The sequence below is a fragment of the Telopea speciosissima genome, chromosome 7, assembly GCF_018873765.1.
Source record: "Telopea speciosissima isolate NSW1024214 ecotype Mountain lineage chromosome 7, Tspe_v1, whole genome shotgun sequence".
Lineage (NCBI taxonomy): Eukaryota > Viridiplantae > Streptophyta > Magnoliopsida > Proteales > Proteaceae > Telopea > Telopea speciosissima.
Genome location: NC_057922.1, coordinates 15,646,173 through 15,663,608, shown reverse-complemented (window position 1 = coordinate 15,663,608; position 17,436 = coordinate 15,646,173). Strand labels below are relative to the sequence as shown.

The 17,436-nt window shown below is 38.2% G+C and overlaps 1 protein-coding gene and 1 long non-coding RNA gene across 2 annotated transcripts in view; one reads left to right on the top strand and one right to left on the bottom strand.

The window, feature by feature from the left end:
- Window positions 1–17,436, bottom strand: part of LOC122668274 (Bowman-Birk type proteinase inhibitor-like) — a 56,289-nt gene that overhangs the window by 30,555 nt on the left and 8,298 nt on the right. The gene's annotated exons all lie outside the window — the stretch shown is intronic.
- Window positions 1,703–17,191, top strand: LOC122667720. Its single transcript, XR_006333843.1, has 2 exons — window positions 1,703–1,864; window positions 17,084–17,191. It is a non-coding gene; the product is annotated as an uncharacterized LOC122667720 (long non-coding RNA).

The following is a 17,436-nucleotide window of genomic DNA, read 5'->3' as shown; positions in this document are numbered from 1 at the left end:
AATTAATAAATACTAAAAGTAACAACACTTAAATTAAGAAAGGGAGCTATAGAAACTGTCCAGCCTTGAGTGCTCCAAACCAACGATTGTACCAAGCTTGCTTTCTTCACAAAATCTTCTAACATTTATGGACTCTTCATAAAAATCATCTCATTCTACCTCTCTCCTTAAAACCGTGAACTATGGGGCTGAGATCTTCATAAATCCGTGGAACTATTGCCTCTAAATCCTCTTGGCTAATCTTCATCAATCTCCTTTGCTATTAAATAGAAAATATCCTCTTAAATTGATTTCCTACAATATACGAAAATAGCAATATCTCTTAAACATTTTTTTTTTTGCTAAAGGTCAGCGAAGTATGTATTAGAATCCATAAAAGAAAGATAAATATCTCCTAAACATTAACTTCCTCATAAAAATAGGAAAGTGGCCGATTGTGTTCACACTTTTAGAAAATAAATTTCGACTAATGTGGCATGTTGGCTGACATGGCAATGCCAAACAAGGCCTGCATCAAAACCCATACCTATGTTATATCTACATCACTAATATTGAATTATTATGCAGAGAGGAGTAGAAATGCATGGTACATTTATAACCACGTGAAGAGCGTTTATTACTTGTAAGGGTTAATAGATCATATAATAATAGAACTTCTCAATCCTATTGTGAGCCATCGATTGGGTTTATTGGCTTATTTATGGAAGGGGGACCTCTATATATATATATATAGCCAGAAATGAGTATTGTCCTTTTGTTCATAACTAAAGTTGCCCCACACCAAAGGAGAGTAAGGTAAAATACTTAAGAGAGAGAAGAGTAGAAGACAATACAGTACAGTTACACATCATGAGAAACAAGTCCTTGTTTTGAATACCAAACAAAACCATCACGGGGATTAAATCTTTCACTTTCACAGAATCATTAAAGATAAGATTTGCTTTTTTTAACTTGTGCATTAATGTGAAAAAATCGACTGTAAGATTTTCATAAGATTTCTTCCATTTTACAATTTTACCTTTCAAAATAATTTGGTTTTGCTTTCTCAGATCTCAATTGAAAGTGATAATAGGATGAAAGAAAGATCAATTACGAAATAAATTAAACTCATTATGCCCAGATCCTCTCCAATGAGCCATCCGATGGTTGGGCTGGTTTTGCGTACATTAAGATACGTGCGGACACACATATCCCGGCATGCATCTAGTCGTTGGATGCATAATCTTTTGTGGTTCATTAATAAATTTTGTTTTTTTTAATGACAAAAGGTTTTAAGCATGAATGGGATATGGGCAGAAATATAATACACATCCCCTCTCTCTCCCCCCAACTTCCATCCAACGTTTGAAAGGCACGACCATTTAATGGACCCCCTGCGTTTAATTTGCAACCTTTGCAGGTTCTTCACGTGGTTAATTATACCATGTATGCTTATCTATGTGCAATAATGCAATACTGAGATGGTGATATGACATGGGAATGGGATTGTACCTCATAATTGCGCGCCCAAGCAATGAGGTTGTAAGAAAAAACAAAAGTAGTCAGTGAGAGAGATCAGATCGAGATGGTTGAAAAAAAAAATAGTAAGAATCACAAGGGTATGTAGGTAAAAGTAAATGGTGCAAAAGAGGGTTGTTCCGGCTATAAATATTGCCCAAGGAATGAGCATGTAACTTGCAAGACCAACAAGTAATATAACTAGTTTGAAGATTTTAAGTGAGAAATCAGATCGAGATGGGTGTGAAGGTGGTGTTGATGATGATGACAGTAATGGTGGTGTTCTCTCTAGGAACAATGCCTACTCCGTTGGCAGCAACTAGGTTCGACGTTGCTAAGCTGCTTGCGGCCATTGAGATACCAACTGGTAATTAATATATGTTTCTGCAATTTGGGTTTCTCTTTACCTTTCCCCCCTCCCTGGCTCTCTCTCTCTCTCTCTCACTCACAGAGAGAGATATGGGAAACACTAAAAGTTTTCTTTGCTTTCAGGGTTACATTCTCACAATTGTTAGTGTTATGGTTGTTTGTTTGTTTGTTTGACAGGAAAGAGTAGGGAGAGTGATGTGTGTTATAGTTGTACCATCTGCACATTTTCAATACCACCATACTGCATTTGCTCGGATCTTACTGACTGTACCAAATGCGTTTGCTCCAAAACTCTGTCGGCTGAAGAATGTGAAACTATGGCTCCTAAATTCATCAGCTTCTGTCCTACCCCTGCTGCTACAACTGCTGGGAGAACTCTAGCAAGCGTTCCATGAACTCAACCCTAACTACTTTACCATGCATCAAATAATAGCTAGTTATGTTCCGGAAGAAGTACCATGGTCGTGGTCCTACTTACTATGCCGTGTACTGCACGTGTGTGTATCTTGTACGTATGCAGAGTTGTAGTACAACTCAGCTTTCTTTCTATAAATAAAGGACTGTAGCCCACGATAGATACTCTCAGAGTCTATCATGGTTTGGGAATTCTTCTTCTCTTCTCTTTTTCTTCTTCTTTGGTTCTGATTTCTCAAGTTCTTAAATTGTCGTTGCAACAATTATGTTGATTGTTAATAACCAACTTGATCATTAGGTGGGTGAGCACCCTGTTTAGGATCATGCTGTAGGAAGTCGATCTACTGAATCTAACTCCGCTCAGGTTTCCTGCTCGGTCAGCTTCGTAGGTTTCTCTGGGAGGGCGGAAATGATGACCTCACCCCACCCAGACAGTGTATTCGGGCAGGGGGTGAAGTCGTCATTTCTGACCCCCTATGTGAGAAACCTACGAACCAGACCGGGCAGACCAGGAACCTGAGAGAAGAAAAATTCCGATCTACTACGTACCTAGAAACAACACTACTTACATGCATGACTCCAGGGGGTTACCTTGCAAATTCCCATTTCAATATTTTAAATTGCAGGCCGGACTGCTTCACAGCTGCCACTTGTTTTCACATTAATAATGTATTTTCCCTGTCATCTCCTACAGAATTTTCCCAACACCAATTCGAATAAACGCAAGTATGTTTCTTATTGTGGTTCACCTTCATAATTTTCGTGGTCTATATCATGCGAGTTATAGGTGCAGTCTCTGTCGCAGTCTATGAGGAGACAGCATTGACATCTGCATACGAATAGTTTAATCTTAAAAACCAAATCATCTGTATTCATTTGTAGTGAGTAGGGCTGTTTATCGTCGATTAGTTCGCCTCTGCTCTATTGAAAGGTCTCCAATATTCCTACGACGGTTTTGTCAACGAACGAGTCTCAGGCCGCGCCAAACAATCAAAGAACATTGTTGTTCATAAGAACGGACTAGAAAATTCATGCATTTAAAAAAATTAGCTTTTAAAAACATTGATGACTGATGCCAGTTTTTGTAATGTTCCTGCTACAAGGCTGACAGTCAAGGAAATGGAATAATTTACTTCCCCTTTGGGTTCATAAATACCCTATTAGGTTTTTGTATTTTCTAAAATAGCCTTTAAGATCCTATTTTCTTGGCTGCCAGCCTTATTGTAGGAACATAGCAGCAAAATTTTGTCTCCATTCACAAAGGCAACTCGATCTAGATGAAGTTGTTGTCATTCATTTTCCTTGATATATATCTCTTTATTTATAAGAAACCACTCAAACAAAGTTCTGGAGATCCCCGCACATCAATCTCGCCAACAATATCATTACCTAATTAAATATATACGACTAATAATTAATGCAGAAGAGAACGGACCAGGATTTTCATTAATGCAATTAAGTCCTTATCCTACTCAAGAGAAGGATCTTAATTAGGAGATTGCATGCAGATTGTTATATATTTCTTGGTGCCCCCACACATGGTCCCTTCTGGGCAACGGTGTCTCGTTCTTTGTTGCTATTCTTACTGAAATTTTTAGAAGTTACAGGTGCAATGCCTACATGCATGCATAGTAGTTTTCCTAATCTAACTTGCTTACCTTTCACTTTTCAAAGTTTTTAAGTATGTTTTTTGGGATAAATTACAGATCACCATCTGGTTTTCAATCGAAACTCAGATCACTCTCTGGTTTTTTTTAAAACTCAAATCACTCCCTGATTTAGACCCCAAAATGCCAAATAAGTCCTTGATGTTAGTTTTACACTGTTAAGTGATGATGTCATTCAATTAAATAAATTTAAACCCCTAAACTACCCTTGATCAGTGTTGATTTACGATTTTACCCTTAAGTAAGAGACCAAATTCATCCTCTTCCTCACACCTGCAACTCAATCTCAAGCATAAATTCGCCAGAGAGAAGGCACCAAAAAAAAAAAAAAAACTCCAAGAGACAACGAGGAAGAACAGACATGTTCATATTATAAACAGCGTCAGATCTTCTCGAGCTTCTCTGCCTTGACGACAGGGTTGGCCTTAGCTATGGCCTCTCTCCCCAGTGCCTTGAAATCAAAGGTGCAACTGTGCTGCTCCGAGTACCGGTGCATCCCGCCAAAGATGGTCCCACACCTGCACTTGAACCCAGTCAACCCAACACGTTTTCGACACGTCGAACACCGGTTGAGCTGCGACACTGCCATCGGTGGTGGCAACTGCTCCGATGGTGACTCAACGGCGAGGCAGATGAGATGGTCAGTGGAGCCTTTCGGTCATCGTCGGTTTCCGCCGCTGGTAAGGTTAGAGGGAGAGGGGAAAGACGAGCGTTCTTTCTTTTGTCTGCTCCGACAGTGACTCAACGGCTGTGGCAGATGAGATGGTCAGTAGAGCCCGTCGGTTTCCGCCGCTGGTAAGGTTAGAGGGAAAGCCTTGACTTCGTCGATTTTCGCCGCTGGTAAGGTTACAATTTCAAATTCATCATTTCAAACCTTCCCTCTTTCTTGTCTGATCCATTCTTAGCGTTCTCTCTCTCTAAGTTTTTTCTTTTTTTTGGTTTGAAATGAAGAATTTGATGAAATTGTAATCATCAGGCATTTGGGGGGATTTCTAATTTTTGTGGCGTTGACGGTGATGAGCTCCATGGAGATTTCTCCATTACTTGTACTATATCCTAGAATTTGATTTTCTTTGTTTACTCGATGATTGGATGGGTCAATTCCAGGGACTTTCATGATGCGAACAACTCAGGAGAATTATTTTCGATAAATTCAAGAATGTCTGAGTCTCTTGGATTTTCTGCAAAAACTAAGAATCTAAAACCGTATGTAATTGGAATTTGGCAGTTGGCCTGGAATTTGCCCCACCTTGTGTAAAAGAAGAAGAAGGGGGGTTACAGTAGTAGAGCATCAAGAGAAAAAGAAGGGGGTAGAAGGAAAGAAGACGACGGAGAGAGTTCTAGAGAGCACGGGCGTGATAAACGAATGGACCACAAGGCTAGGGCGAAGCAGAGGCGGTGGCGGTGCTGCCAGCGAAGTTGCAGGAAAGGAGTGACATATTTTAAGTTGAAGATGAAAGAAGGGTAGTATTGTAAATTTAATTTTAATGTTTTAGTACAATGATTAAATAGTCATTTCACACCAATAACTAACAGTAAACTAACACCGTTATTATAGAGGGAGACATTTGAGTTTTTTCAAAATTCAGAGGGTGATCTGTGTTTCAATTGAAAACTAAAGGGTGATCTATAATTTACTCTTATTTTTTTTATTATTTTGATCGATACCAACCAATATTGATTGATCCGATCCAGATAATATCGATCAATCTAATTCTGAGATTAAAACACCCATCAACTTTGGCCGATACATGACCCAATCCATAAAAAAACGATTTTGGGGGTTTTTTGACCGATCCGATCCGATCCCAATCCGGAAAGATTTTGACAATAACCGATACTGAGTCCGAAAACTAGATGTTGAACCATGGTTGCAAGGGTTTCAAATGATCGGTTCAATCCGGTTTCAGCCAGTTTTATGGTTTTTAACATAAATCGATTTGGATGATTCTTAGAAATCAAATTGCAATCGAGTGTTTGGGTCATTAATTTCAAATAAGATTGATTGATTTTCCGTACAAATCCATTCCCATGTCTTATCTACATCACTAGTATTGAATTATTATTGTGCAGAGAGGAGCAGGAGCAGAAATGGTACATTTATTTAAAGATTGCAAAAAGTAGTGACACAGAAGGGTTAATATGGTTTTCTTGTATACATATATTTGGATATCGACAGATTTTAATCATTTTTTCAAAGGCAAAACTCACCAATTTCCCTTTATTTATTTGGGTATCAAGGAACACGATTTCTATTCTCCTCTTCTTCACAATAATGGAGATAAGGTTATATCATTCTAATGAAAAGAGACAGGCTATATATCCGTATAGAACCATTTTATAGAATAGAGCCGAGTCCATGGCTATGTAACACTATTTTATATAAAGTAGATAGAACTTCTCAATCTATTGTGAGACAGAATCCACTTGGGTAGGGTAGAACCATTGATTGGGTTTTATTGGTTTATTTATGGATGCCATATGACCCGTTTGATCTATTCTGTAATGACCAATTGTCAGAAATGATTATTGTCCTTTTTGTTCATAATTAAAGCTGCACCACACCAAAGGAGAGTTCTTATAAGGTACATTCATTCCCACGTCATGAATACCAAACAAAGCCAACACTTTGACAGAATCGTACAAAAAAATAAAACTTTTTCTGCATTAAAGTGAAAGCATAAATCGACTGTAAGATTTCATATACTATCAAAAAAAGAAAGACTAAGACCATAAAATTTCTTCCATTTTACCTTTCTCAAATCTCAATTGAAAGGGAAATGGACTAAACACATTTTAAAGGGAAGGTTTTGACAAGAATGAATGGTGCATATCAAGCAACAAAACAATCAATTTGTTTTACGAAATGTCTTTCTTATCCACTTTGGGCCTATTTTTTCCACATGGAGGACTAATGTGCTCTTTGGGCAACTAGAGGAATACAACACTCTAGACAGGCCACATGTCAAATTTAGTAATCTCTCTCAATCATATAGTATTCTACGTATTATGGAATCGACCTTATATTTATAGTACTTTAATCAGGGATGTAAATGGATAATCAAAATTTCGTATGCGATTCGTGTTTATATCTATTTAGGAGAATCTATTGAAAATCTGGTTCTAGAAACAATCTGAATCCATTTGATAACCAATCGGATGTGAATACAGATCTTTCAATTTTTTTCTCGATATTATTCAATCTGTATCTGATTATAAGTTATGGTTAAATAATAATTTATAATACTATTTGTAATACTTCAATGCTTTTACACACGGTATGTTACAAGTAATTAAACAAGAAACTAAATGAAAAAAAAAAAAAAAAAAAGATTCATGATGACATCTATGTTATATCATATATGATACTTCAACATCAATTTTAGTGAGATAGTGTATTCAGCCTTTCTTCTTCTCGCCTTCTGTAGTAATATAAAACACCAAAGAATATAAGACTTATCTCTTATATATGAAGGAAAATCTACCAATTGAAGGAAAGTGTATGACCTTTATCAAATTCGGATTCTGCAACACTTTGAATGTGTAGAGTTATGCCAAATGGTCACTTTCCTTAAGGTTGTAAAAGCTCCCTATGGTGCAACTAGATTTTCTTGCCAATCAACCCTCCACTTGCGAGACTGGAAGTGATGTATTACATTCTCCTAAAGCCTCCCTAGGTCAAATAGAAATGAACCTCACTAAAAATTGCTGGATTTTGAGTGTAATATGACGATTAGGCATTAATGGCAAAACAAAAACGAGTGAAAACTCCATCCAAAACATTAAGTGAGAGGTAATTCATTTTTTACAAGATTTTCTTGCTCCTATCCAATTGCCAAGGTGTGACGTGATGGACACTCCCAAGATTGGAAAGGATCAATTTACAAGAAATTGGGATTCTATATACAAAGCCTCGATAAGAAATCAACATAGAGTGAAACAGAATTGTGATCCTCTACTTTCGCCTGCCAATACTGCCGTGTGCGCCCCAGACACGGCAGGGCGGCGAAAATACCCCCTTATCCCTACCCGAGCCCCTTGCCCAAGCGGGGATAAGACTGTATTTTCTACCTTGCTATGTATGGGGCACACAGCAGTACCGGGCAGGCAAAAGTAGAAGATCTGAAAACATGACTATGAGTACATTCTGGACAACTGTAGACGGGAAAAATTCGACGTCGATTGGTCCATGTTTGACGGCCAGTCAACATTGAAGGGAACTAGTGAAAGTTGACGATTAGATATTGTATATTGACACCTCATTGCCATGCCCAATTGTCTGTGATTCGGCCCTAAACGACCTGAACAAGGTCCAAACCAATTCGGTTAATATATTCCACATAAATATGATTAATTTAAAGCTTGAAATGTTAGTGAACAAGTGATTAACTTGGCTCCGACCGATGAAACTTTGTCAAAAGCATTTTTGACCATTAATGGCAAATTTTCTAAAATATGTTTTGCAATTAAATGAGAGGCCCTGGAGAACCCGAAGCTACTCGAGAAAACCAAAAATCATGCCATGGGGTTTGTCCATCTTGATGCACATTTTTTAAAGTGTGACAAAATGAGGTGTCTACAATCTGAAATGAAATTTCAAAACCGTAGAAGAACCAAAATAGAATGAATACATGAAAACCTAATAAGAATTGAGCCGAACCAATTTGGCTTTAGTTTTAGTTTTTTGGGTAAGAGAACGTTGTTTGGGCTTCTAGAGCGTGCAAATGTGTGTTAGCCAATGGGAACACACGTGCAAGCATTGACCTTAGTGGGATTTCCACCTTTCCATGGAGAAGGGCGGTTTTATGTTTAGGTGCAGAAAGCACGTTGACCACGCAATCAGATAACATTCTTTTCCACTTTTTTTTTTAAAAAAAATCTTTTTTAAATCTATTCAGTTTTGGTTATATTGTATTCTTAAACTAAACTTAAAAACAGAATTGAGAATGTACCTTATTCGATCTCCATTAATGGTGCAATGAAAGACAATAATCATTTAAGGCTTTTGGTCTTCACAGAATTGAGCCAATGTTGGACTATAAATAAGTCCCCCCTTTCCGCCATGGATAAGGCCAATAAACCCAAACAATGGTCCTATGACGCTTTGCTGACCTAATGGTGGGCTATATATAGGTCCCCCCCCTTCCGCCATGGATAAGGCCAATAAACCCAAACAATGGTCCCATTACGATTAGCCGACCTAATGGGCTATATATAGATCCACCCCCTTCTGCCATGGATAAGGCCAATAAATCCAAACAATGGTCCCATTACGCTTAGCCTTGTAACATTTAAAGGTTCTTCACATGGTTAAATGTACCATTTCTAATCATCTTTGCGCAATAATGCACTAGTGAGTTGAAGAAATTGTAAGAATTATGGGTTTAGTTAATTATTTAAATTGATTAGTTGGTGAGAATCAAATTGCACAGATCGATTCGGTTCACTCTCCAATTTAGGAATATGCTGACCCAATCCGTTGTGGTTTAGAGTTTGGAATCAAGACGGTATTATATATACTATGTTCCAGGTCCCCACATCATACATGACAACATATTTAACCCTTTTTTTTATACCCCTACCTTAAAGTACTTTTTGTAATAAAACAAGAGGCAATTATAAGAAAGTATCAAATTCTAGATACTCCTATAAAAGTGTCACTCAGACAATCCCAATAAATAAATAACAAAAAACATGAGAAGAACAATTTAACTCCCCTCTCTTTCTCTCTCACCCTTCAGGCCTTATAGGCCCTACTTCGGGGTGGTTGAGTAAGAGAGGTTGAAAAAGAAAAAATAGTAAGAATCATATAATTTGGATCCTCTATTGTCGAGCTGTTCGGCAGGACCGTGCTGCCCTGACACGGGGCAGCGCGCAATGTCCGCGTTACCCCTACCCAAACGCCTTGCCCGAGTGGGGGTAAGATGGTAATTATGCGTAGCTCCGTGTCTAGGCAGCACGATCCTGCCGGGCAGCTCGGCAGTAGAGGATCTGGATCTAAATCATAAGGGTATTTAGGTAAAAGTATATGATGCACAGAGGCTTGTTCCGGCTATAAATATTGCCCAAGCAATGAGGTTGTAACTTGCAAGACCAAGAAGTTATAACTGGTTTGTGTGTTTGTGGGTGTAAAGTGTAGGTAAAATTTGTAAGTGAGAGATCAGATCGAGATGGATGTGAAGGTGGTGTTGATGATGATGACAGTAATGGTGGTGTTCTCTCTAGGAACAATGCCTTCTCCGTTGGCAGCAACTAGGTTCGATGTTGCTAAACTGCTTGCGGCCATTGACATACCAACCGGTAATATATATATATATATATTGGTGCAATTTGGGTTCCTCTTTACCTTTCGTCCCTGCTTCTCTCTCTCTCTCTCTCACAACTTTGTGTATGTATGTGTGTGTTATGGGAAACACTAAAAATTTTTGCCTTTCAGGATTACATTCTCACAATGGTTGTGTTATGGTTGTTTGTTTGACAGGAAAATCTCGGATAGTAATTGGTGTGATAGTTGTACCATCTGCACAGCATCAATTCCACCATACTGCATTTGCTCGGATCTTACTCTCTGCTCTAAATGCTTTTGCTCCATGACTGTGCCGGCTGGAAACTGCGAAACTCTCGCTCCTAAGTTCCTCAGCTTCTGCAGTATCCCTACCACAACTGCTGGGAGAACCCTTGCAAGCCTTCCATGAGCTCAACCCTAACTACTTTACAATGCATCAAATAATAGTCTCTGTCTCTCCTCTACTAGCTAGCTATGTTCCTGAAGAAGTACCATGGTCGTGGTCCTACTTACTATGTCGTGTGCTGTGTATCTTGTTGTATGTCTACCATTTGTAATGCCTATCTAGCTTGTTTCGTCTTCGTAAGATTGTTACCACTGGGTGTTAGCAAAGTGGCTTGTTTATAATAAAGAGGAGATTTTATTTATCATTACTGTTTTGTGTTTTCAGATAACAACAACGTTTGGCTTTTCTTCAAATTTGGGAATCACTTTCGATCCATAATTTGTCTATTCGCATTTCAGTGGCATAATGAAGATCAATAAAGAATGCTGCAAATTCCGTCATAAATTTAGTATCTACTCCCTCATAATATGCAAAGCTTCGTAGTAGGAAACCACCACAATCTCTAAATACCCCACCTGTTCCAGAATTACCCAGATTACCAAGTGAGCACCCATCAATATTTAGTTTAATAAAACCCAACATCGGACACCTCCAAAATACCTCCACAATCCTCCTAGGCGGAGGTTTGGAAATGCTCACCATTAACTTCTTCGACAAAACTATCTCTTTCACCGACGAAATATGGATAGCTACTTAGAGATGAAAAATCTTGAAGAGCACTCACGACAGCTTTTACCACAAAGGATGTGGAACGATGCTGGTTATCAAAACGCCTCTTATTTCTTTCAGGCCAAGTATGACAAGGCACTAGGATAACCAAAGGGAGCCACAACTTACTAAAAGGGACCATCGCTTTAGTACGATCTACTTGTACGGATAAAGGTCAAAAGGTTCAAAAAAAAAAAAAAATCAGATATTTTACACGCACCAAAAAAAAAAAAAAAAAAAAGGCAAAAAGAAGAAGAAGAAGAAGGCAAAAGTGTCATATTTATCCAAGTTTGACCGATCCCGATCCGATCTGATCTGATCTAATTTTTGTTTTTTTTTTTTAAGTGTATGGCATTTTCTCAACAAAGACTCAACATTAAGGACCTGGGAGAACTAGGCTTCCTGCCCTTGACTCGATTAGGACTGCTAGGGCCCAGAACCACACTAATTAAAAACAATTGCTCTGGCTTATGATTTAGGTGTATTGAAACTTCTTCATCAACTCTGCTCTTAAATAATTTTTTCAAAATTAAAAATGGGGTTGGCCCTGGGTCTCCCAGACATCCATGCACTAACTATAAAGAATTTTTCTATGACCCTTAAGATTCAGTGGGTAACATCCACGCTAAGGAGTCAAAGTCTTAATCTACATGAGATCCCACATGCCATGATCTGATTGGGTACGTAATACCAGATCTTTAATTAAGGGGTAGTACACAAGTTTTTTTTTTTTGTCTTTTAGACATAAACCAAGCAAACATTCTTATCAGAAAACATAAAAAGTATACTAATAAAATCTCCTCTAATGAAAGATATATTGACGAATGCTTATATTGGGCCATGATACAATAGATTAGTTAGTACACGTAGAAAGCTTTATAATATTGATCATATAATAGAAGTTGATTATTATTGTCTTTTTATTAATAATTATAGTTAGACCACCATGGGGTGCAGGTCAATTTGGTTCAATTTCGGGTTATGGCAAGATGCATGCAGCTCTCCATCAAAAGACCAGCAACAAGGAGAATCATTGAAGTTCATTGGAAGCAGCCACCCATGGGCTGGTGGAAGCTCAACATAGATGGATCATCAAGGGGTAACCTAGGGCCAGCAGGGGCAGGAGGAATTTTTCGCGATCACAGGGGTACAGTAGCAAGGTGCTTTGCAGCTTTCAAAGGAGTGGGTACCAACTATATGGTAGAAATGGAAGCATTTTTTGGTGGGGTGAAACAAGCCCAAAAAATGAATATTGATAGAATTTGGATCTAGAGTGACTCAGCTGCGATGGTTACAAGTATTCTCTCAAGAAACATCCCTCGGAGTTTGCTGCAAAAGGTGGTCAGTGTCCTCGTACCTAGACTCTATCAATTGTTGCATAACTCACGGTTACAGAGAAGCGAATGTGGTGGCAGATAAGCTTGCGAACTATGCAGCAAAGGAGCAAACCACCAGCTTCTGGACTTCTCCTCCAAACTTCCTAGCTCATGCAATTTCCTAGGAAGCTTCTGGCCGGCCTTATTAAAGATTCACCTAGAACCTTCTTCTTGTTTCTACTAGCAGGAGCGGCTTGATTGGAACAGCCAGGCTAAGGGTTTTTAGCTCTCACCTTGGATTCACTTTTGGATTTTTCGTGTATTTTTCATTACTTTTACACTTCATTAATTCAATACATTGCTGACTTTTAACAAAAATAGTTAGACCACCAAAGGAGAGTAATTAAGGCACATCCCCACGTAATGTAACCATTTGTTTACACAGACCCAATACAGTACAGCGACACACCTCATGAGAAAAAAATAAAATAAATTAAAGAAACCCTACATCTGTTTTTATTATTGTACAATGTATGGAGAAGGGCATACAACTCACATCAGGGCCCGATAAGGACACAATAGGGGGTCAACAAGTGGGGCCCACTGAACCACTGACCGACACTTATTACTGGGTTTTTGACAAATGCCCCTCTTGAAAATGCTCATTTGTCCAAATGCTTATTTACAATTTTTCCCTACTTTCAAAACAATGTTGTATTTTGGTCTATGCCGTTAATTTAGAACGTTATATGTTAGTTTTAAGGTATCTAATGACTAAAATGCCTTTTTGATAAAAATCCATCAAAATTTAAAAATAAAATAACCAAAATACCCTCATCTTCTCCAAATGGTTTAGGATTTGAAACTAAAAATCAAACCCTAAATCATTTGGAGAAGATGAACCCTAAAATTAAACCTTCAAAATTGAAGTTGCAGTGAAGAAATTTGTGGGCATGTTGAGACCCACAAATTGAACTAATAGATCGAAAGATAATATTATTATGTCTATCACGGGAAGACAAGAAGGATTGTTGATGTTGATAAGTTTAAATTTATAATACACAAATATAGCAAATTTTTTAGAATTATGATCATATGATGAGACTACTATGAGAATAGGAGACATGTTTCTATCAGTCAAACCTACAAGTTAAGGGAAAAAGATGCTAACGATACTGAGGAGATGCTTTCCCACATTCTCTCTCTCTCACACAAGAAAGGAATTTAAAGTTGGCGCATAAACGAGAGAAAGAGGGAGAGACCTACCTGTCGTATTGGAAAGGGATGGGAGAATAGGTTTAGGAAGTCCTTATGGTGGGTGGTGGCGAGAAAAGGTGAAGGTGCTGGTCTTACAAATTTTGTACATAAGCGAAGCAGAAAAGCAACAATCCACATGTGGATTTGTTTGTCTATCTAATTAATTCAACAAATCCATCCAATTTTTTTTTACTTTTTTTGGGTAGAACAAATCCATCCAATTGGAAAGGCAAGGAGTGGAGGAGTGATCCGTTGCGACAGGGTTTGCACATCTCTAATAATTGTTGTTGTCGTTGCCTTTTATAGGTTTGGCTTTTCCGTGAGAAAAGGTCGGCACCGCCCCTCCTCCTCGTCCTCCACTCCGGATCTCTCAACTCATTTACCTTCAATTTTGGAGGTTTGATTTTAGGGTTCATCATCCTTGAATAGTTTAGGGTTTGATTTGTGAACCCTAAATCATTTGGAGAAGATGAGGGCATTTTGATCATTTTATTTTTAAATTTTGGTAGGTTTCTATCAAAAGGGCATTTTTGTCATTTTATTTTTAAAGGGATTTGTGAACCCTAAGATGGTCAATGAACCGTCCTCTACTAACGGAAGAAAACTTTCCAGTATCACATTTATTCCTTTTAATTGGCATGATTAATTAGAGTTCAGATATAGAATGGAAGATGTATAATTGGGCTTTTAAAATTGTATTTACAATGTGATAAATGTTGGCACTCTTTCAATCACATATATAATAAATGTTTCGAAAACAATTATTGATGTACTTTGTTTCTCAATCTTCCTTTGTGGTCCATTGAAAACTCTCATCAATGTGATGAAATGTGAAATAGTACCTTTATTCAATGTTTTGGATAGAAATCAACAATGTTTATATTAGAAATATAATGAAAAGATTACATGAGGAAGGAAGTAAGAAAACAGCGCCAAAACTGGCCATTCATATCCATCATAATCTTTCCAAACGCAACCACAACTTCCTTCTAACTGGAATCCTGGCAGAATCTGTAGTAGGACCTATCCAATGCTTCCCATTCAATTGCCCGTTGAACGAAGGAAGGGGCAGAGGTCCAAGAGAAGGACTGTTGTAGCGTGGCTGTCTTTCTGGCGAGTGCATCTGCAGCAGAATTTACCTCACGGAAACAGTGTGTGATGTGCCATTGGATGGAGCAGTACCTTTAATCAATAAATAAATAAAGAAGTCAAATAATTGTTTAATTAGAATTAAGTATATAAATGGATCGAATTGTTTATAAATAAATAAAAAAATGGATCAAATTAAAGTTGAATATAAGTTTATAACATTATTCGTATCTGAATCGGATTACCTTCCGACTTGATTCAAATACTTTTTAGAAACTGATTTTCTGAATAAGAATTCCCCTAAACGGATACAAATACAAATTGAAATGGATTTCCAACCACCCATTTACATCCTTAGTGGAGAATGGACATCGAGTGAAGTCTTGAGTCTAGAGAGAGTGACATTGCAGTAAACGCATGGAATCACAATTACTAAGTAATTTTCTATTTAACAAGAAATTGGTAAATATTTGGTAAAGTATTTTAGTGGACCCCATAATATTTTGTGGTTCATTAATAATATTTTTTATGACAAAAGGTTTTAAGCATGAATGTGTACATGTACATAGTCATGCCTTTTAACCATTGGGTGGGATGTGGGCAGAAATATAATAACCCATCCCCTCTCTCTCCCCATCCTCATCCCCCATCCCCCATCCCCCATGCAACGTTTGAAAGGCATGACCATTAATTATAGGAGGATGCATAAAATGTGGTCCTTTTTCTTATAACAAAAATGAAGAAAAGATCCAAAGCTGATAGTGGTCCCCCTGCGTTTTGCAACTTTTGCAGGTTCGTCACGTGATTAATTATACCATGTATGCTTTTCTGTATGCAACAATGCAATAGTGAGACGGAGATATGACATGGGAATGGGGGATTGTACCTCATAATTGCCCAAGCAGGTTCATCACGTGGTTAATTATACCATATATGCTTATCTCAAACAATGGTCCCATCACGCTTAGCTTTGCAACATTTAAAGGTTCGTCACATGGTTAAATGTATCATTTCTGATCATCTTTGCGCAATAATACAATAGTGAGATGGAAATATTATAAGAATTATGGATTTAATTAATTATTTAGATTGATTAGTTGGTGAGAATCAAATTGCACAGATCGGTTCGATTCATTCTCCAGTGTAGAGATATGCTGGTTCAATCCATTATGATTTAAAATTTAGAATCAAGACGGTATTATATATACCATGTTTTGGGTCCCCACTTCATGCATGACAACTTAGTTAACCCTTTTTTTATATCCCTACCTTAAAGTACTTTTGATAATAAAACAAGAGGCAATTATAAGAAAGTATCAAGTTCTAAATACTCCTATAACAGTGGGATCTTTATCGCCCCCAGTACTAGGGGGGTCCTGTGCGCATCGTGCGGCTGGGCACCACCCATGTGTGCACGGTGAGACCCATTGTACACACATGAACGGTGTCCAGCCGCACGATGCGCACAGGACCGACCCCAGTACTGGGGGCAATAATTTTCCATAAAAGTGTCACTTAGACAATCCCAATAGTAAATAACAAAAAACATGAGAAGAACAATTTTACTTCCCTCTCTTTCTCTCTCACCCTTCCAGCCTTACAGGCCCTACTTTGGGGTGGTTGAGTAAGAGAGGCTGAAAAAGAAAAAATAGCAAGAATCATAAGGGTATTTAGGTAAAAGTAAATGGTGCACAAAGGCTTGTTCCGGCTATAAATATTGCCCAAGCAATGAGGTTGTAACTTGCAAGACCAACAAGTTATAACTGGTTTGTGTGTTTGTGGGTGTAAAGTGTAGGTGAAGTTTGTAAGTGAGAGATCAGATCGAGATGGCTGTGAAGGTGGGGTTGATGATGACACTAATGGTGGTGTTCTCTCTAGGAACAATGCCTTCTCCGTTGGCAGCAACTAGGTTCGATGTTGCTAAACTGCTTGCGGCCATTGACATACCAACTGGTAATATATATATTTCTGCAATTTGGGTTCCTCTTTACCTTTCCTCCCTGCTTCTCTCTCTCTCTCTCTCTCAACTTTGTGTATGTATGTATGTGTGTTATGTGGGAAACACTAAAAAATTTTGCCTTTCAGGATTACATTATCTCACAATTGTTGTGCTATGGGGTTGTTTGTTTGACAGGAAAGAGTGGGGACAGTAATTGGTGTGATAGTTGTTCTATCTGCACACGTTCAATTCCACCAATCTGCTTTTGCACGGATCTTACTCTCTGCACCAAATGCGTCTGCTCCAAAACTCTGCCAACTAAAAACTGCGAAACTCTCGCTCCTTTGTTCATCAGCTACTGTCGTATCCCTACCACAACTGCTGGGAGAACTCTAGCAAGCCTTCCATGAGCTCAACCCTAACTACTTTACCATGCATCAAATAATAGTCTCTGTCTCTCCTCTACTAGCTAGCTATGTTCCTGAAGAAGTACCATGGTCGTGGTCCTACTTACTATGTCGTGTGCAGTGTATCTTCTTGTATGTCTA